The sequence below is a fragment of the Panthera pardus genome, unplaced genomic scaffold (assembly GCF_024362965.1).
Source record: "Panthera pardus isolate Hobbes unplaced genomic scaffold, ASM2436296v1 HiC_scaffold_24, whole genome shotgun sequence".
Lineage (NCBI taxonomy): Eukaryota > Metazoa > Chordata > Mammalia > Carnivora > Felidae > Panthera > Panthera pardus.
Genome location: NW_026526810.1, coordinates 77,910,880 through 77,934,051, shown reverse-complemented (window position 1 = coordinate 77,934,051; position 23,172 = coordinate 77,910,880). Strand labels below are relative to the sequence as shown.

The following is a 23,172-nucleotide window of genomic DNA, read 5'->3' as shown; positions in this document are numbered from 1 at the left end:
TTTGAGAAAAAATTAGGAGGTATTTGGTTCATGGCCTGCCTCTCCCCTAAGACAAACTCTCTGAGTAAGGGCCCAGGAGCTGAGAGGAGAGACAATGAGGTCCTCTTAACTTGCTTCTTCTGGTAGGGAGCTACCATGTCAGGAGCTTGGGTAAGGGTTATCAGGGTCCCAACCCTTCTAGGATGCTACTCCCAAGGTAGAGCCTCTCTACTACAAGCAGGATTGGACACAAGAAGGGATCCCTACTCTTCCTGAACTCATTCAGGAATTAGCCTGAGCAACAGGCAGTTGGGGTCAGGGTGAGAAATGCTAGGATCCTGCTAGTCCCAGGAAGAAAGCCCTCCAGCTCGGAGCTGGGGAGTGTATGTGGGGGGTTGGGGGGGGGAATCTCTGCCTCCCTGATTTGGGAGGGGAGAAAGAGGGAGTGGTCTGATTCAAATACCATACACTTGCCTTTCTTACCTAGTTATTTTTCTTTTTTTTAACTTAGATTTTCCTGAGTGGATGTTTTTTCATTTGCTATTTGCATTAGGATCATTTCCAAAGGTTTTAATAATCTGTTTTTGTTTGTTGTTTGTAATTTTGACCAGTTTTTAAAAATAATTTTGACCAGTTTTGATCAGTTTCACTGGGGAGCAAGTCAGAAGAACACCACCTCATGTTGTCATGCAAGCAATTAATCTCACAGCATTTTAAACATTTTAAACTGAATTTTTAACTTAACAGTGTTGTTTTTGTGTAGTCATGACCCACAGCCCATATACATTTCAGAGTTTCTACATATCAGAGTTCTTTTACATTATCCATCACTGCATCTTTTCCCAGACCTTTGCATTGTCTGTTCTCTCTGCCTAGAACTCCCTTTCTCCAGATATTTGCAAGGCTTACTCCCTCTCTTTTTAGCAAGGCTTTCTTTCACTATCCTATTTAACATTGAATTCTCCATCCCTTCTTATCCCCCTTTTGTGTGTGTGTTGTTTTGGGGTGTTGTGTTTTGTTTTTTTTTTTTTGTCATTTTTGGTCAGAGATTTTTTAAAAAATCTCTTTTGTTCACTGCTGAATTCTTAGCACCTTCAAGTATCCTGCACATAGTAGGCACTAAAAAAAGTTATTAAAATAATATTCTTAACATCTTATGCATTATTAATTCAACTAATGCAGATCAATGATTGTAAATTGTGATAATAATTGATAGCTAGTAATAAGGTTTCCTACTCTTCAGACATGGAAATTGAGGTACAGAGAAGTTGAATACCACAAGGCCACAGATGAGAGATAAGAGAAAAAAATTATGGAAAATGAGAACAGACTTAGGGAACTCAGCAACACCATCAAGCATAATAACATTCGCTAAATAGATGTATATATCCAGCAAGGCTATCATTCAGAATAGAAGTAGAGATAGTTTCCCAGACAAACAAAAGTTAAAGGAATTCATGACCACTAAACCAGCCCTATAAGAAATGTTAAAGGGACATTTGAGTGGAAAGGAAAGACCATAAGTAAGAATATGAAAAGTAGGAAATACAAAAGCAGTAAAAATAAGTGTATCTGTAAAAATAATTCAAGGGACTCAAAAAATAAAAGGGTGTATAGTATGATATCATATACCTAAAACATGGGGAGGAAAGGAGTAAAGAATGGGTTCAAACTTAAGTGACCATCAACTTAGTACAGTCTGCTATATACAGAAGATATTATGTACAAACCTAATGGTAACCACGAATCAAAAACCAGTAATAGAGATGCAAAAAATAAAGAGAAAGGAATTCAAGTGTATCACTAAAAAGGCCAACTAATCATGAGAGAAGAGAACAAGAGAAGAAAGGAATGGAGAAAAACTACAAAAACAACCATTAAACAAGTAACAAAATGGCAATAAATACATGCCTATCAATAATTACTTTGGATGTCAATGCACTAAAAGCTCCAATCAAAACACAAAGGTTGATAGAATGGATAAAAAAACAAGACCTATCTATATGCTGCCTACAAGAGATTCATTTCAGACCTAAAGACACATGCAGATTGAAAGTGACCAGATGGAGAAGCATTTTTCATGCAAATGGATGTGAAATGAAAGCCATGGTACGATACCTATATTGGACAAAATAGAGTTTAAAACAAAGATTGGAAATAATCTAAATGTACAGCAATAGTAAATTTAAACAGAAAGTATAGTATATCCATACACTAGAATATTATGTAGAATATTATGTAATCAATAAAAATTGCATTGTGAAAGAACACACAATAGTATAAAAAGATATTCTTAGTATATCATAAGGTTTATTTCAAAAGATAGTTATAGGTCACCTGGGTGGCTCAGTTGGTTGAGTGTCCAACTCTTGATTTCGACTCAGGCCATGATCTCACCGTTAGTGAGACTGATCCCCTCATCAGGCTCTGTGCTGACAGTGCATAGCCTGTTTGGGATTCTTTTTCTCTCCCTCTCTATCTGCCCCTTCCCCACTTGTGCTCATTCTCTCTCTCAAAATAAATATAAATCACCTTAAAAGAAGGTACATATACATTTTATATGTATATAAATGAAGAATAAAGAGTAAACATGAAAGAAACCAAAACATTAATAATGTTATGAGTCTCTATAGAATTATGGATTATTTTCTTTTCTGTATCTTATATTTGTTTTCTAAACTTTCTGTAATAAACATTACATTTATGTAAGAAGAAATAAGAAATAAAATTTTTATTCACAATTGAGGCTTAAGCATTAAAAACACTTGAACATTATTGAGGATTATAAGGAAACTATTGCCATTAGCAGATTACTTGTTCTCCTTTGTAGTGATTTCTCTGCAACTTGTCATACTATTTCACAATTTTGTCCTGGACCTTATCAAAATCCATGAACATATATGATCTGAACAAAAATTAACAGAAATCTTCAAAACAGCTATGAGGGGCATTGTTTTTGTGAACTGATGGTCAGCACTCTAGGGACAATGTGTCTTCTTTTTTACCTTAGATTTTATTTCTGGGCGTAACAGTGCTTTGCTCCTATCAGTGTTCATTCATTTATTGAACCAATGTTAAATGAATATTAAATTACTGAAGGCAATTTCTGCCTAATTGCTGACAGCACCCTACAGAATTTGCTATGAGATGTACATAAACTGTAACCTGCCAAAATGAGAACCCGAAGCTGTTTTGGGAGATATAATTAGGGACAATTCCCTTTGCTTTGTTACCTCTGAATTAGATTTAAAATAAATAGTGTTGATCCCAGAATGGCATGTGTGTAAAAAGTTCACATTTGTCTTATCTCATCGGTATTTTGTAATAAGATTTTAATAGGTCTTCTGCTTTGATCTCACTTGCTGTGATCCAATGTGATTACAATAGGTTAGACAAACCGTAAAACTCCTAAAAGTACGGAGCAGTGTGGAACAATTGTCATGATTTTAAAGAGACATTTGTCTTGCCTACACCATTGTCTAATTGTATTTCAGTTGCAGACATATTTTCTAAATTAAATTTATTTTTTATCTGTGGGATATACACAGGACTCTTATCTTCAGGCATGCTTTTGACCTATAACTTTAGTAATTTGAATCACCCACACAAGCTCAAGGAAAGTGCTGTGAACATAACAAGTCCTTATCCAAGTCCAGTGTATTTGTTCACCTAGTTTACTGCCTTACCATCTGCCCTTCACTTCTGGAGGACTTGCAATAAAGCAGGAGCCAAAGTAAAAGCAGATACCCCACTGCTATCTATTTAACTTTCATTAAGTGAGTTGGTGCAGTGCTCAGGCGCCTTCTCAAAACCAGCCCATCATCTAAGAGTATTTACATAAGACTCTTTGCATTATATTCCGACCTCTGCAACATTAGTATTAACTACTGACATCTGTCAAGTCTGACTGGTAAGTGCTTTACAGTATCAATTCATCCCAAGCAAAAAGCATTTCTGAGTGCTGCAGTGCTCTTGTTAATGCCAATAAGAAGTATCAAGGCTCATATGACACCTAGCAGAAATTAGTACCCACATTCAAAGAAAAGTCTTTGTTATTTCCCGAGTATTATGTGGACTTTATTGAGATGACTGCATCTGACACCTGCTGTAATATAAAATGCAGCTATAATTAGCCAACTGATGCTCACTGCAGTTTAGGTCGAATCCCTTCTGTGGGAATTATGCTTTAAAATATTCAGAACTCCAAGTGGCTCTCATTACATTTAATTTTAACTTAGAATTAGGTGGTCTAGAAAAAAAATTTAGGATTGTAATAGCCCCCTGCTGAATGCCACACAGCAACATGAAAACCCATAGGGTTTTTCCCCCCTTCTAAATTAAAAAAAAAAAAAAGGAGAACAGCAGACTACACTAGAGCCTTCAATTGAAGTCTGGCTTTGCTTAATTGTACTTTTTGCACTCATCAGTCTCTCCTCTTCAGAGCAAGCTACAAAAATTGCCTGAATAGCCAAAGAAAAGTTTCCCACAGTCACTGGCCACAGAAAAACACTATTGTCCTTCCTCACAGTTTGATGGACAACATTTCTATAAATGGGTAGCCAGCCTGTCAATGGTACCCTTGCTGAAAAGGCAAAAGAAGAGAACAGATTCTGCCAATATCTGACAAAGCATGTTAACACATAATCAGGCATTCAGTAGTCAGGCAGCTGCCCCTGGGACCTTCATCACACAGGTGCCTTTAAGCCATTTCCTATTCACAGATAAAGGAAACAAGCAGGAGATACCTGGGAAAGGAGCAGTCTATTATGGCTTGCCAAACGTCCATCTTCTAGGCTGTGTGTATAAAAGTAGAAAGAAGAAAAAGGAAACTGTGGTTTCAATTGAAAAACTGTAAAATAGCAGAACATTTACAAAACCTATCATTTAAGCTGTGGTGTTTTTTCCCTTTCCTTTTCTATTTATTTATTTTTAGGAGGGATGGATTTGTTTGTTTGTAAGACAGAGCACTCATGTCTAATAACAAAGGTCTATTTTCCTCAGTGGCTTGTCAAATGCATTTGTCCAAAAGTCCCTTCACATACAGGCCAAAATACTTACCTGGTCTAATTGAATTTACTTTGTCACCTTAAGTGAGTTTTTTCTATACACACACATACATACACACTCCATTTTAAGTGATGTCAAAGTGGTAATGGGGTAGATGATTCTCCAGTAAGGCAGAACCTCTGGACTATCTCTTGAGGAACCACCAAAATAAATACTTGAGAACGATTACCATTGTTCATTTTTTTGTAACTGCTTAGACTAAGGACATTAGTACCATACCGCACTGCTCTACCCAGTTAGAGGAAGTATCAGACCTTAATACTCAATTAAGCCAAAGGCCCCATTAGCATATGCATGCGTGTGTGTGTGTGTGTGTGTGTGTGTATAATATTTTCAAATTAAAATTTAGTAATTTTAATTTAAGACCATTTCAAATCAAAATTTCATGATTACTACCTCAAGGCTATTAAATATGAATTTCTATTTTATTTCTTTGTTTTCATTTTACTTATCACCATACTCTCAGATCTTCTATACTCAGAGTATGCAGCAGATATGGGAAAGAACCAGGAGTACAATTTTGGGAAGCGATCAAATCCTCAGGGACCTTAGATTGGCTAAATGTGGTCCTTGGGGTACAGTTTGAAGACTGACACTCATAACCATAACTTTTCCTCTAAAAGGCAAGGTACTATAAAACTACTGAGGAACAACAAAGTCAACACAGTGATATAAATCAAATGCCATGAGTTAAAGTACTGCTTTTTCAACTAACTTCTTGAGTTCTACTTATTTTGTATAGCTTCCTCATCTGAAAAATAGGATTGTACTATTCACCACAAACAGTTTTAGGGAGTAGTCACTGATGAAAGTTTCTGCCTTTGGGGTGGCCATCTGTTAAGTGGAATAAAACCTATCAGGGATCATGAACACTTAAGAAATAGAACACTGAATTCTCTGACTTAACATTTATTTTCTTCTTCTTTTTACTTATTTCTAGAATATAAGTAAAATTATGAAATAAATTTTAGTGAATAAATCATTAATAATTAGGATTTACTAATTTTATAATCTTTACAAATATAAAGACGGGAAATTTTCATTAAATTCAACCCAACTCAATAATATTTAGTAATTGCTTCTATATAATCATTGCCATTACTGCTACCATACCTATTATATCTAGCTACTTTATATATGTTTCATCATTTATTGACAACTCTGAGGCAGATCCAATTACTATTGACATTTTATTTGCTTATTTATTTAAAAAAAAACCTTTATTAAAAAAAACCACACATGGGGCTCAAACTCACGACCCCAAGATCAAGAGTCATATGCTCTAGCAGCTGAGCCAGCTAGGTACCCCTATTATTGCCATTTTATAGGTGAGGAATTGGAGGCTCTAGAAGCTAGAGTAGTTTAGCCTTCTCTACTTCTCTGTCAAGCTCACCTTGGATGTGAACCCAGATATGTCTCCTTCTAAAAACCATGCTTTTCCTATGAAACTATGGTTCATGCTTTAATTAATAGGACACAATGAATTTTTATTTTTTCATGACTTGAAAACACAGTATGCTCTTTTACGAGGTAGCACATGGGTACAGGGTATTAGGTAGCATATTTATATTTTATGATATATGTATGGGTCTTTTTAATAATTGTAACATAAGTTAAATCAGCCTTTTATCTCCAGGTGGAATAACCAAAACTTTTTTGGATAGCTGAATTAATTTTTCTTAACTATTTCTAGAGAGTTTCCATCAGTGACCAAATTTATACTTGAAAATTTTAACCAAAGACTACTTTTATCTCAAAGGCATGGTCTATCTCACCAACCAGATTGAAACACTTAAAGTCTAACAGGGACCCAGTCTTCAGCTTTCTCAAAATATTTTTGTAACAAAATATAACTTCCTCGGAATTTTTTCTTCAGGTGTATCCTTAAAACTCCTACAATTTAAAACACTCTTTTATTCTGGCTTTAGCTGAATCCACAGTTTCTTACTACTTTCCATTAGGTCAAATATAAAGGTTATAGCCTCATGTTCAAGTTCACAGAAAACTAATCCCAACGTACTATTTCAACTTTTAATCTCACCCTTTACTCCAGTTGAGCAAATCTCATCTCTCCTTCTTCCTTGCTCATTCTCATTTCTGGCTTCTTACTTGCTGTGTTTCTTATTAGAAATAACTTCTTTCCTTCTTTCGATTAAACTAAACCTAATATTTCATGTCCATCTAATGATATATCTTCTTCAAGGAAATTTTCTTAACTCACTTAACACTTATCTTTCCCTTAATTTCACCTACCTTTTTGATTTTATTTTGTGGCCTATAAACCATTCACTGGAATGATATGATAGTCTGCCTCATCCTCCAGTTGTTTCATGGAGCCCAGACCTATGTTTCCTGACAAATTATAGCCTCCTTGGGGGCTAAAGAAGAAATAAGTCCATAAACAAATGAGTGAAGAATAAAAGTTTATCCTAATGCTCCATATAATATTCTCTTACATTTCTTCCTTTGAAGAAAGTTATCATCCATCAATATCCTTCTCGTCCTACAACTAGAAAAGGACGCAACACTCAAATCTGGCTTGAACAGAGAATGAATTAAAAGAGTTGCCATCTCCAGTCCTTTCTAGATGAGTATAGAACTCATTAGTATACTAAGTAAGTCTGGCCTTTCTCCTTCTGAGCACATGAGGGGACTATCATTCTTGATCCCATTTGAAGTTAGCATGGCCATATCCTTTGCATTAGTCAAGTAATGTGATCAGAGGTAACAAAACATCACTTTTAGGGAGAAGCTTTAATATTTTGTGCTTATTTTCCATTTTACTTTTTCTTTTCCACAGTAATTGTGAAACAGTGTAGGTAGACCCCCTCTTCAGCCAGAGTCTCTAAATGAGGATAATGTACAGGAGAGTCCCCAGCCAACTAATGATGTACATGTAACAGGAGCAAGAAACAAAAACTTGTCATGTTTTAAGGCACTAAGGTTTACTACATCAGACTATGCCTGATGTAGTAGCTTACTTAGGTCAATATGGGAATCAATGTCAAGATATGAGAAGACTGAAAAACAGAATGACTAAATTAAAGCATCTTAAAATATAATCCATAAATATATAAAATTAGGCATTTCACTTTTTAATCTGCTGGGTAAAAAATCAAGCTAAATAGATCCTTCAAACGTCTTCTTACTGAATTGTCTACAATTTCTTTTCTTTCTCGTCTTTGGTATCCATCATACTTTCAAACTCTATACATTATTTTAAAATTTTATACTGACCACAGACTCTACTAAATGTTAACCACCACAAAATTTAGTGTTAGATTTCCATAACTTTTATATATGTAATATTTCTCATTGAATATTAAAATATCATTTGTATCCTTGTAGATACAGCTACAAAATGATACGCATATTTTGGGCATTATTTTGCTGTTGGTATTGTCCAGGGTGTCAAAATAAGAAATCATAGATCTAGCTTTATTCATCTACTTACAAGTTTCTTTTATTTAGTTATAGCATAAGTACACACTTTAAAATTTTTATTGTTTTATTATCCTTGTTTCAAAAAAGAATATATAGCTCAAGTTTCAAATATGACATATGATAACTTACTGAGTATGCTTATTTTGTTTTTACTTCTATTCTTTTTTATATACTAAGATTCTGACAGATGCATTCCCCTCTGACTACATTCTTCACCATACATAAGTACTATATAGTTAGGAATAATGAAATTTAAAAAGCACAATGAAAGAACAGCACAACTGTTTTTTATTTCTCACTCTTGAGGACTCATCGCAATATTTCCTGCTCCATATTCAGTTTGAGAGCTTCTGAGTAGTATTCTCAGAATTCTGATCTTTTGGAAAGAATAATGATTCAATTAGGGTTTTTTTTTAATCATGATGATTACTTTATGATAATGATCTTATATAGCTAAGATGTTGCACTTATATTGCACTTAGATGCAGCATTTCATTTTAGCAAATTCCAAGAATCATCCATGACTTTATTATTGTACCTGATTTTTATAAGTTCTTTATCCAAGAACCTCTTCATTCTCAATTGAAATGGGGATGCTATTTGATAAAGTGCAGTGATAACCAGTAGCAGCTGAAAAACATGACAAAATGAAGAATATCAGAACTATTTGAAAGCAAACCAAAAATTCCCATTTGTAGTCTTCAGAATCCACCCTGGAACTGGTTCAGAAACCTGTCATTCACAGGTGCCTCACAATTCCCTTTAAGTTTCATTGGAGAAATCTAGACTTTAGTAACATATTTGATATAAAGCATTAGTTTCCTCCAACAATAAACACAGGGAACTATGGCTATACCACTATCACCATTTCTAATAACATCCTGCTAGCTTAAAACTGAAGCTGGCCAAATTGCTGACAATTTCATCTTCATTCACTGGAGTGGCGAGACATGGATAGAAATAGCATTTAAAATGAATTGTTTATTAGAGTGATTAAAGAAAAAAGTTTATTTTGTAAAAAGATTAACTATTTTTTCTTTTGCCATCCCCATGTAAGGTATTCAATTTATCGATGTTCATTCAACCAATATTTATTGAACCCTATGTTATAGAAATGAAACCCATGGCATTGCACAGAAGTAAAAGGCAGGTTAAGATATGTATCATAGGAGCAGCACAGACAATGCTGGTTCTCTCAAGAGAGCTTCCAGTTACAGGGGCCAGAGAATGTTTGGTATGAGAGATGAGTCTTAAAAAATAGGGGAGATTAAAAAAAAAAGTAGGCGAGATTTTAGTTGGTATAAATGGGAATAATAAAACGACAAAATACAGGGCGCCTGGGTGGCTCCGTCGGTTAAGCATCCGACTTCAGCTCAGGTCATAACCTCATGGTTTGTGGGTTTGAGCCCCACATCAGGCTCTGTGCTGACAACTCAGAGCCTGGAGCCTGCTTCAGATTCTGTTTGTGTCCCCCTCTCTCTGTCCCTCCTCTGCTCACACTCTGTCTCTGTCTCTCAAAAATGAATAAACATTAAAAAAAAAACAGACAAAATGAATCCAAGAGGACAATATGGGTGACAAGGAAATAAGTATACCATAGTAATTGCAGAGCACTTATACAAAAGGTAAGTATGAAAATGGGATGGTTATAGTCAGCAGGGTCAGAATTTTAGTTGTTGATGATGGTGATGGGTTTCAGAGAGGTGGGTTTAGATATAATGAAGTTGTCCTTCTTTGAGAGAGCTGAATCACTTTCAAAGAGGAAGAAGAAAGGAATGGTAAGAAGAGTTTAGCCCTGGAAATAAAAAAACAAAACCAAAACAAAACTCCTCTTTCTTTGCAATAGGAAACCATCCTTCTTTACTAAGAACATCCAAGGTCAAAATTATCTATTGTGCCCTTCCTTTCTGTACCCCTCCTCTATGTGAAGTATCTCAGGCCCTAGACCTATCTTTTCATCAACACATAGATTCATTTCAACAGTTATTGAGCACCTACTATGTGCCAGGAACAAGCATAGAGCCCGGCACATGGTTGATAACAAAAGTTTGCTGCTTGAAGGTAGAGATAAGGAAAAATTAAACAGCACTAGTTACCTGTAAATTTCTCAGTAAAGTTGGATGGATATTATCTGGTGAGAATGGAAAAGGTAAGTAGTGAATTAGATGTGTGAGCAGAAAGATCTGAAGCACCTTCTAAGGGAAGTGTGCTGGGGAATAAATGGGAGATCAATATCAAGATTGTTAAGCAGCAATGAGAACCCAGTTGGAGTAGTTTAGATTGATTTTGCAGTGGGCCAGGGGTACACATAGTATTATGACGTTCTCCAAGAATACTATTTGAACAAAATTCTCTATTGGACAGGAAAAGGATCAGGGAAACACATAGGGTAGGGTAGGGTAGTGACTAAAGATGAGGGCATGGCAGAAAGATAGGGGTTTAATAAATGCAAAATGCAGCTTCTCATTTCCCTATAAGCAAGCCCTGTCTCCTCCAAATAACATGGTGTTACATGATATTTCTCTCATATTCTTAACCCATAAAAAATGAATTAGAATTATATTGTAAACTAAAATCACATTTTAACATGACTTCTGAAATAGCTGATTAGTAAACTAGTCTTAGAATTGTTTTATTTATATATGAATGTCCACAGAAGTGTCCTCTTATGATAAACTTCTATACTAAACTTTCATAAAAATATACAAGTATTAAATGCAAGATGTAATAAAATTAATATTAAATAAATAACATTTACTTTACCATTGTGAGATTTTGGCAATCCCATACTATAAGCCTTAGAAATCATTTTTTAAAAATAAATTGGAGGTCCTTCCAGAGGACATTAAATCTACACAAAGTAAAGAACAGCCTCTACTGGTTTAGCTATTAGCACATTCATTTATGCTGCTCATTGTCTAGTCAGAATTTATATATCCCATGTGTCTGCATATCTGAAATGACCATAAGAAAATATGGCAAAACTGCATTAGCTTATTAAAAAGTGATAGGATTGAATACATCACAATTCTAAAACTCTATGGCAGAATTAGTATCTTTTATTTTAAATCAATTTTCTGACACCTGGATTTTCTTCAGTTTAGAGGGGTTCCTAGTCTAAGATGGACAGAAGCTGACTGATTCTGGCTATTTTCAATTCCTCTCGTTCAGAAGCCAGGTAGGTAGTCCAAATAAGCTATTATGCAGTGGTCAGAAAAACATCATTCAAGAACTAAAAGGCTCTTCAGTATATGGAGTATTTTTCCTTTGGGAACCCTGAAATTCTCAGGATAGAGCTAGGTACACACCAGACACTCAAATACTTGTGTGACTAGAGTCCATAACACCCAAGGATGGATCTGTATCTCCTGTTCATAGCTGGATCTCCATTGCCTACCAAAGCGTCAGATACATAATTGGTACTGAGGAGGAAGGAAGCCATGAGGTCCAGAAGTAGTTCAATTGTAAGTAATAACATTCTCCTGGGCAATATTTTGAAAGGGTCAGGCACTGAAGAAAACATCTGCACTTTAACAACTGTGTTAATAATAGCACATGTTATTAAATACCAAAAGACTTTGAAACTACTCACATAAAAAAAAATTTAGAAAATTGCATTCAAATTATAGATAATCTACATATGAAATCCCTTGCAGTTAATGTGTTGCTTAATAAACACACGTTTGTGGGGTGCCTGGGTGGCTCAGTCGGTTCAACGACCAATTTCAGCTCAGGTCATGATCTCACGGTGTGTGAGTTCGAGCCCCGAGTCGGACTCTGTGCTGACAGCTCAGAGCCTGGAGCCTGCTTCAGATTCTGTGTCTCCCTCTCTCTCTCTGCCCCTCCCCCGCTCATGCTCTGTCTCTCTCTGTCTCAGAAATAAATAAAAACATTAAAAAAAAATAAACACACGTTTGTTCCTGTAAATTTGGTATTTTCTTCCCCCGTGATTTAACTAACTCACCTTTTAGAGAAAGTTGTAAAACTGTATTTTAAATCTCAATAGTTTTATCTTTTTTTTTTTTTTTTTTTGAAGGGGATACTGCTGTTGCCTGGGTACAAGAGCAGGAGGTAAAACCAGCTTAAGGGGCTTTGTTTATTATCATCATGGTAAGAGTTCAAAGCAATAACAAAAAAGGTAATATAGTTTATTATCCTCAGGGAGATTTTCGAAGTGTTCTGCTACCCCATTTGTATTGACAAAAATAAATTAGATGAAATTGACCGAAAAGAGAGCTCTCTATAGGAAGAGTTCAAAAGATGAATTATATTACCCTTCAGTTATTGCTAATAACAATAATTTAGCTTACTACTTCATTTTATAGTTTACAACATGCTTTCACTTACTCTGTCTCAATTGATTTGAACAACTTGTAAGTTAAGTCATGCAGCGAATACTAGACCATTGATTTTTTCCCCCCTATTTCCTTGATTTTTCAAGCAATTCAGTCATCACAGAAAATTATAGGAAAAATTGTCAGGAAAGTATACCAAAAAAACCTACTCTAAACCAATCACAGTTAATATTTTGGTGAATTTCCTTTCAGTCTTTTTTCTATGCATTATTCCAATATTCGAGTTAACAATCTATACAGTTTATTATCCTATCTTTTTCTTTTGACATTATAACAACCATGTTCCCATTTTGTTTGAGTCTTTAAGTATCATTTGACTAAATGCACAAGATACTTCTAGTTTTTCTTTTTTTTTTTTTTTTACATTTTTTATTTATTTTTGGGACAGAGAGAGACAGAGCATGAACGGGGGAGGGGCAGAGAGAGAGGGAGACACAGAATCGGAAACAGGCTCCAGGCTCCGAGCCATCAGCCCAGAGCCTGACGCGGGGCTCGAACTCACGGACCGCGAGATCGTGACCTGGCTGAAGTCGGACGCTTAACCGACTGCGCCACCCAGGCGCCCCGATACTTCTAGTTTTTAAACATGTATAAATAGAAGGGTATTTGGGTATCTTTATGCTCAAAACTTTTTTATTTTTTTTTAAGTTTATTTATTTATTTTGAGAGAGAGAGCACAAGCAAGGGAGGGGCAGAGAGAGGGAGACAGGGAGAGGGGAGAGAGAGAATCCCAAGCAGCCTCTGCATTGCTAGCATAGAGCCCGACACAGAGCTTGAACTCACAAGTGGCAAGATTATCACCTGAGACAAAACCAAGAGTTAGTGCTTAACCAAGAGTTGGAGACACTCAGGCACCCCAAAACTCTGTGTGTTTTAGAATAATTTCTTAGAATAGATGGCAAGATTACATTTACCAAATACTAGAAGCAGCCACAGGATTAGAAGGGATTTGATTTTATGTAGTCAATGTTCTTGCCTTTGAGAACAATCCTATTTTTACAATCCTAAAAAAATCTATAAAAAGTTTTCCTTGCATCCCCCTTAAATGTTAAAGACAGAAGCCCTCAAATGTGTTTTCATTTTCTCATCTCACTACGTTCTCTGGTGAAGATAGAAAACAGCTAGTTGCTATCTTAGTACAATAAGATATTAAATGAATATATTTAATATGTTCAAAGAGATAAAAGAGATCAACAAACAAATAAAAACAGATGATAAAACACACAATTACTTAGTAGTTAAGAAAAATAACCAGACATTTTAGAAATAAAAACTATATTTTATATTAAAAAAACTCAGAAGATGGGCTAAATAGCAGACCAAATATAAATGAAAAGTAAATTAATGAAGGAAGATGGAACTGAGGAAAGCCCCTATCACCAAGATATAAGAAAAAATATAAAAGATGGGGTGCCTGGGTGGTTCAGACGGTTAAGTGTCCGACTTCAGCTCAGGTCATGATCTCCCAGTTCGTGAGTCTGAGCCCTGTGTCGGGCTCTGTGCTGACATCTCAGAGCCTGGAGCCTGCTTCAAATTCTGTGTCTCCCTCTCTCTCTGCCCCTCCCCTGCTTGCTCTCTGTCTCTTTCTCTCAAAAATAAACATTAAAAAATTTTTTTAATTAAAAAAATTTTAAAAAGAAAAACAAAATATAAAAAAATGACATTCATATTACATATTTTCAGGAGGAAAAAATAGAATGGTAGGTGGGCAATACGTTAAAGTAAAATGAGTAGCAATTTGGCAGAATTTTAAAATTTTGTCAAATGCTGATCAAAATTAAGTTAAAAAAAAACTCATATCTGAACCCATGGTGAAGCTTGTGACAAGTAAAGGATATTGACAAGCTTCCTCAGAGAAAACACAGAATACTGTAAAAAATGAGAAAATACTGTCATTAGATTGCTCATTAGTAACACTGGTACTAGGAAAACAAACAAATACAAGACCAGAAAAATACTTTCAAGGTATTGAGGAAAAAGAAAACAAAACTTGGAACCTAGAAACCTTTGACAAGTCAAACTATCACTCAAGAATGATGACAAAATAAAGACTTTTCAGGCATACAGAAAGTTTAACGCTCACAGATCTTTGCTTTAAGATGTTTGGAGAAGTGGACTTGTAATTGTAGTTCTTGAAGCAAACTTAGTAGCAGAACCACTCTTTTAAGTGGTGTTAAATCAGAGTCAGAGAATGAACTTCTAAGAACAGTAGAATATTAGAGGTCGAGTCATTGTCAGGGACATCTGGGAATTATCTGTGCTTTGACCAACACCTTCTCCCTCCCTTATGAAAATGTAGCCCTGATAGTACTAATGGCTTAGCATAAATTTGGCTTTCCCAGTTCTGGAGGATGTTACCTGTGCCGAGTGTCACAACCACTGCATGAACTATAAGGGAATCAAAAGGCCTAATTATAGCAGTGGCAGACCGCTACATCTGACCAAGGGGCAAGATTTATCCTCCCACTTAAATGACTAGGTTGGGGGTGGGGGGTGGGAAGCAAAAACACAAAAAAGAAGCAACCGTTTTTTGGATATTGGATAATAGAAAGTATAGAACTGTCATCCCTGAGGGAAAGGAAACAAACAAGTTGAGCCCAGTAATTGTACAAGTTTGCTGCCTATAGACAGTTTCCAGTCTGCAGGTCAGGGAGATGGAATGCAAGTAAAGTCTTGGTCTCACTGGGTTGAAGAGACAGCAATCAGTTTGCAGAGTCAAGGCAGTTAAGAGTCTGTGGGACAGAGTATCAGAGAAAAGGGAGCTCTGCAGAGAGAGTTCTGGAGATCTATAGAGGGGTATCCTAGAATCTTTGAGTATTGATCCAGGTACATGTGAGAGGAAAGTACTCAAGACTTGAAACTAATAGGCAGAACAATTCCCAGTGCTCATTAGAGGGCTGGGGATAAGAATAGTTTGTTTTCACCAACAAGAGTGAAAAGCTCTTGCAATGCAAGGAACATTAACTAGAACACTCAGAATAGGTACTACCTTCGTTGTGGGGCTAAATTAGCCCTGACCTACGGCTATTCCAAACTTGCCAAGACAAAACTTAAAACCAAACCTCAAAAGCAGCTTATTACATGTAATTTAACTGCATTTCAAAATAAAACACTATTTAAGTGAATGCTTCAAATTCCATAAACCAACAATGTAAAATTTATGTAATATTTAGGTAAAATGTCTGGTAACCAAAAAATCAGGAAAATGTGACTGATAACCATAAGAAAATCAGTGGAAACAGACACAAAATTAAGAGATGATGTAACTAACAATGATATGTGACATAGCTAATATACTCTGTATATTTAAGAAAATATGAGGAAACATGACATGATGAGGAGAGATATGGAGGATATAACAGTGACTCAAATGGAACTTCTAGAGAAGTACAATATAAGAAATGAAAAATACAATGCATGGGATTTAGAACAAATTAAACACTTCAGAGATAATGCCAGCGAACTTGAAGACACAACAACAGCAATTATCCAAACTGAAGCACCAAGAGAAAAAGACTGGAAAAGAAATGAATAGACTTCTGAGATAATACTAGGTGGCCTAACAGATATATAGCTAGAATCCCAAAAGGAAAATAGAGAGAAGAGGTAATAGAAAAAAAAAATATTTGAAGAAATAAAATTTAAAATTTCCCCAATTGATGAAAAACTACAAACCCACAGACCCAGGAAGTTCAATGAACTCCAAGTAGAATAAAAACAAGGCACAGTATAAACAAAGTTGCTGAAAACCAGCTATAAAAAGAAAAATGTTAAAAGTAGCCAAAGGAAGAAAGAGATATACACAGCAAACTTCTCAATAAACCATGCAAGCCAAAAAATAATGGAGACACATCTTTAAAGTACTGAAAGACAAAAATACTCAAGATTTTTTTGTCCAGCAAATATATTAAAAGCTGAAAGCTCAATAATAATTTTGTGTGTGTGTAGATTTTCCTGACTATTCTTGTCTGTTTATTTTTCCACATTAACTTTACTTTTTTAAAGATTTTTTTTATGTTTATTTATTTTGAGAGAGAGAGCTAGCAAGCAGGGGAGGGGCAGAGAGAGAGAGGGAGAAGGAGAATCCCAAGCAGTCTCTGCACTGCCAGAAAAGCGCTCCATGAGGGCCATTCAAACTCATGAACTGCAGGATCATGACCTGAGCCAAGATCAAGAATTGGATGCTTAAGTGACTGAGCCACCCCGGTGCCCCCATATTGACTTTAAAATGAACCTTCCAGGTCCAGAAAAATTTTTGTTCGATATTTGTATTGGGATTGTATCAACTTTATACATTCATATGGAAAGAACTGTCAAGCTCATAATGTTTAATACTTAGCCAAGAATGTAGGTCTTTTAATTTGTTCAAGTCTATTCAGTGTTTCTCATAAGTGTTTTACAATTTTCTTTATATAGATTTTGTACATTTACTGAGAAACAAAAATCTTAAACATTTGGAACTACTGACTTGTAAAAATGAATTAGAAATGAAGACTAACTACCTCTGAAATTAAATTACAAGTCAAAGGGGGAGAAAGTGGGATTGAATTTGTAAAGCTTGATTTATAGGACTTTTTCAAAGAAAAAAATATTTTTAATGTAAAGTATTTATAAAAAAATAAGGTGATTCATAACTATAATAAAATAAAAGAAGAAATGTAAAATGTGTCTTTCCTCTCTTGAATGAGTCATTTTCTTTTACTTAGTATATCTCTACCAAATGTACCAACCCACATACTGGTTTTTTATTTTATTTTTTTTTGCCAATTATTAAGAGAAGAGTGTTGAAGACTCCAAATATAATTGTGGATTTATATCTTTCTCCTTTCAGTTCTATTAGTTTTTTCTGATAATATGAAACACTTTTGAAGAACTGTTGTTGCTGCACAAACAATATTGTTAAAGCTTCTTGGTAAATTGACCCTCTAACATTACATATTGCTCTTAGGATACCTACCTTGTCTGATATTAAAATAGTCATTTTAATATTTCAAGACTTATTTTTATGGATACTTGCATGGTATTTTTTTCATCTTTTAACCTTTAAGCTATCTCTGTCTTATATTTAAAGTGAGTTTCTTTCCGTCAGAATATAATTAGAACTTAATTTTTAATTAGCCTGTAAATTTGAGTTTATATCATTTACATTTAATGTAACTATTAATATGGTTGAATTAAAAACTATTACCGTGTTAGTTATTTTCTATTTGCTCCATCTTTTTTTGTTTCTTTTTTTCTGACATTTTAAAATTAATTATTTTATAATTCTTTCATATTTCCATTATTAGCTTATTAATTATATTTCTTTTAAAAATATTTTAGTGGTTACCTTAGGGCTTAAAATTTACATCTTTAATTTATCACAGTCTACTTTCATATAATATTATATTGCACCATGTACAATGGAGAAACCTTACAAGTGTACACTTACAATTGCTCCCTCCCAATTTTTGTTATACATTCCTTTTATATATGCTATATCCACAATAAATTTGCCATTATTTTTGTTTTGGATAGTTATCTTTATAACAAATAAAAATAAGGAAAAGATGTCTTTTATATGTTACTTTATTTTAACTATTGGTTAAGGTCTTCATTTCATTGTGTAGACACAAATTTCTTTCTGGTATTGTGGTATTTTTGCCTTAAAGAGTTTTTTAACATTTCTTATAATGTAGGTCTGCTGTACTATAGGAACTATATTTTGTTTACATAAAAAAAATCTTTATTTACCCTTCATATTTTTTTTAGTGTTTATTTTTGAGAGAAAGAGAGACGGAGCACAAGCAGGGGAGGGGCAGAGAGAGAGGGAGACACAGAATCTGAAGCAGGAGCCAGACTCTGAGCTGTCGGCACAGAGCCCAGCATGGGGCTCGAACTCACAGATAGAGAGATCATGACCTGAGTCAAAGTCAGATGCTTAACCGACTGAACCACCCAGGTGCCCCTCCTTCATATTTGAAATAGAGATGTGGAACCTAATTTCTCTCCTCTTGAGTATGAGCCAAACATCATAACTTGCTATAACAAATAGAATCAGATGGAAGTGGCACTGTGTGACTTGAGAGACTAGGTCCTAAAAGGCACTATGACTTCTGCTTTCTCCCCAGTGAGTGAAAGAACCACCAAAGCCACTCCTGAATTTCTGACCCAAAGAAACTAGGAGACAAGAATTTTTTGTTGTTGTAAGCCACTAAATTTGGGGGTAATTTGTTATATAGCAGTATACAATCAATACTGGAGTTGCCTGGTTTCTTGGATCTGTCGTTTGATGCTTTCATTATTTTTTGGAACTTTCTCAGTCATTATCTCTTGAAATGTTTCTTCGGCCCCAATCTCTCTCTATTCTCCTTTAGGGATCCCAATTACATGTGTATTAGACTGCAAGATGCTGTACTACAGTGCTTTCTTTGATGCTCTGTTTGCAGTTTTAAACACTTGCCAAATCAGCCTAATCACATCCCTGCCTCTTAAGACACCAGTCCCAGCTGAGCACCATCTCCTTCTCTGAGGAACTCCACAGGAATGCTCCCCTAAGCTCTAAATCTTAATAATTCCAAACTCTTCACTTTGTTTCCCCAGCCCTAGAGGGGTTAGTTGCTTCCTGAATTTGCTAATTGTGATATATTATTGTTTCTTGGTATCTTTTGAGTTAACAATGTACCCTAATAACATTTTTACTAACATTTTCTCTGTTCACGTAACAGGTATGGTTTCTATTTTCTAACTAAATCTTGACTGATTCAGAAATTGTTATGGAGAGTCCCAGGAAACAAATCCTCAAAGGTAGGATTCTGGAATTTGTTTAGTTGTGCCTCAACTTGATCATAGTGTGAACTCCTTGCTAATAGGAAGTGGAATACTGTGACCCATTTCATGACATGGCAACACAATTAGTCAACATTACTCCAACTTGTTTGGCCATGGAAACTTCTGTTGAAAGAAGCATCTTACAGAACTAGTATTCAGCAGAACAAACTCTGGGAAATGCTGGCTTAGCCATCCTTCTCTATTCAGTATATCCTCCTGAAACACACCAAGCATGTTCAAGTTGCTGCTTATGCTTTATCTAAATTGAGAATTTATACTCATCATTTGAGCCTCAATCCATGTTCTATATCAGTTTAGAGCTTCTCCTGACACTGAACCCAAACATTTCCTCAAAGGAATTAACTGGTTGTATTATCTTATACATACTTCTAAAATGATCATTGTCACACTATACCATAGTTGTTTGCTTACGTATATACCTAGCCCACTACAATTGGAGCTCTTTGAGAGTCTTTGCCTGATTCATCTTTATATTGCCTATGCTGATCATAGTGTCTGGCACATAGAATGTACAATTAATTGGTATGGCTAACATTCATGAGAATGTTTATGGAGGCTAGCTATATTTATTCATTAAGAAAAATTTGAGCACTTTGAAATTGGCATTATTCTAGAAGAGGATAAACAGACATGCTTTGTTATTTGAAATGAATTTGTATATCATTCTTACTATGAGTTACAATTTCCCCTCAAGTATAGAAGCTTGTGGGGTTTTTTTTCCCATTTACATATCTGTTCACCCTAGATAGGCAAATAAATTCAGCTTAACAAGCATATACTGATTAATTAGTATAGTACCTGACATACAGGTACTATACTGAACCTTAAATACACAAACATGATAAATGGTCATGGCTCAATGGGGAGACAGGCTCATAGTCAAGGAAATTTCAATATCAATATGATAAATACCATAATCAAAAGTATATACAAGTTGCAGGAGCAGTTTAGCAGAAAAGATAAACTCTTCATGAGAATTGAGGGAAGACTTATCAGAGATTTCTGAGCCATAGTTTGAAAGAGGAATAGGAGTTTTATAAACTGAGGCAGGGGCATAAATAAAAAACATGGAGACAAAAATAGTAAAGTTCTAAAGAACTAAAAGCAGTTTCAGGAGCATTAGCACCAGATGGTTTGTGATAGAAAATGAGGCTGCGAATTTAGGCAAAGGCCAGATCATGAGAAGAGACTAAGATGCCATTCTAAGGAACTTGCACTTATCCATCAGGTGATGGGGAAGCAGAGAAGATAAATAACGTTTATTTTTCTTTTGCTGCATTAGTTAAAATTTGTACTATGTACATTGAACAAACATCTGTTGAGCATGTATAATACTACAGGCATTTTGCTGTGCACTGGATTATTTAATGGAGTTGTGCCTTTAAGGCTCTTCATAAAGCATATTTTTGTTGATAAGATGGATAGTCCAGATTTCATTTATACTTTCTATCCTCTCAACTGATTCTCAGCATAAACTTGCAGGACAGTATTTCTAATTCTGTTGGTAACACAAAGACCAACACTTTGAATCATTTCTGTCAGGCAGCAGATTTTGCAGCATCCCACTTTATAAACTATAATTAGCCTTCTATAATGAGAAAATTATTTTCTTTATTCCCTTTCTAAATGTCATAGCTTTCATCATATTTTTTGTTATACATCACTATCTACATATTTCTATTTAAAGTTAGCCCAAGGAAATCCACATCTTTTCAGCCTATTTAAAATAAATAGAAGAAAATAAGAAATTTCCAAACTGAAGGTAATAAGCATCAGGAAGGAGTAAGAAAGATCCCTGGAAAGTAGGAATAACGCACAAAAGAGTTAAATTCCAACTATTATCTCATTAAGCAGTACTAAGATATAAGTGTAAGTGTGGATATTGAAACAGAGTTAAATAGACAACTTACATAAAAATCAAATGGCTATAAATTCTATAATAGAGGAATAAGGGAACAAGTAAAACTTGAAATTTCAAAATCAGTGATGGCATGGACAGGAATGAGCAGTACCTAATTAAAGATGCTATTCTTATAATATACAAAGCGTGGTCCCAACTGTGTTTCCTACCAGTGTCCTGAATATTGGGGAAAAAACAAAAACAAACAAAAAAAAAACAACAACAAAATGTTCACACCTAGATGAAAATAAATGATCTGAAACTGGTTGCTAATTTGTTACAAAACAAAAATTTCTAGTTACGCTCTTATATTCTCCTTGAAAAGAGACCAAAGGCAAAAAATGCTAGCATTGCAAAGAATCGTGAATTTAGGTTAGGTATGGAGATGAGTGCCTTGAATGGGAAGGTTGCTCAATTTGGGATTACACATTGTGAAATCTTTCTCTGGATGTTTCTAGACATAGGCTGGATTATAAATTGTATATCTTGCTGTGAACAAGGAAACAGACAGGATTTCTCAAGATCCTGTCAAGCCTCCTGATCTTTGGAAATGAAAGCCTAATTAAGAGGCTCCCAAGGGACAGGTCAAAGGCATTCTTTTATCCCTACTGCCCCTATTCCACTTTCTTGATGCCTATTCTGCTCTTTTCATTCAGCCTACTCTAAAACTGAAGAATACATATTGTGCAAGTTTCCACCTTTGCTTTCTCTACTGTAGATGCATTAGACTATTAGAATTAAGAATTTTAAATCCCTTATCCCTTATCTCTACACTGATGTGTTTTGTTTTTGAATAGAGCTTAACATTAAAAATTCTTCTAAAATTTGTGTTCTTCAACTGGACAACAAAACTTTTTAATGTTAGACTCTGACTATAAGATTGAAAGTCCTTCAAATATGTTTTAATAAATCTGATGAATAATACTCTGTCAAATTTCAATTCGGATTTGTGCCTTCCTTCTAATTCCAAAGATTGTGTTGCAGGCAATTACTTGGGTTAAAGGGTTAGAATTGTATTGACAGTGTCTCACTTTGAAAGTTTTAGGGTGAGCGTCTCTACAGTATCACCCAGAGAATAGCAGCTGATGCGCGTTTTAAAATTTGACATAATTATTTTGCAGATTTAAAGTAATTAACGTCATTCCCTTGATAGTAAATGAGGCATAGTAAAGCATCTTACTGTTCTTTTCTATCCTCCGCTCCCTCGCATGAAATATTAGTGACGCTAATTTGTGTAAGTTTTAAACAACCCTGTAGATTCTACAAGGTTGTAATGTTCTAAGTATGACAATTCTATGTGAAACAGTTTTCCAATGTTTAGAAGCAGGTGTGGGCACTGCTGTATCCCCGACCTTTCTGCAGACCATTTCACAGCGCCATGTTAAAATTTTAACTTTTAATTTAAAAATTTAACTTCTAAAACTCTAACATTTAACTATGTTTCCTCTTACCATCACTGATAAGCAACATCTAAGAACCAAGACAGTCTTCAGATGCTAACACTCAGTGGACCACAGTTCCAATCACCAACCCAAATACCTTCTGCAACCTCGTTCAGGTCTACAATTCCCCGCTCCCAGTCCTCTGTGTGACGCT

General features: G+C 35.1%; 1 long non-coding RNA gene across 1 annotated transcript; it reads right to left on the bottom strand.

Moving 5' to 3' along the window:
- Positions 1–2,823: 2,823 nt before the first annotated feature.
- On the bottom strand, positions 2,824–23,147 carry LOC109253312 (uncharacterized). Its single transcript, XR_002074338.2, has 3 exons — positions 23,028–23,147; positions 9,029–9,120; positions 2,824–4,773 (listed from the first exon to the last, which is right to left on the bottom strand). It is a non-coding gene; the product is annotated as an uncharacterized LOC109253312 (long non-coding RNA).
- Between the last annotated feature and the right edge of the window lie 25 nt (positions 23,148–23,172).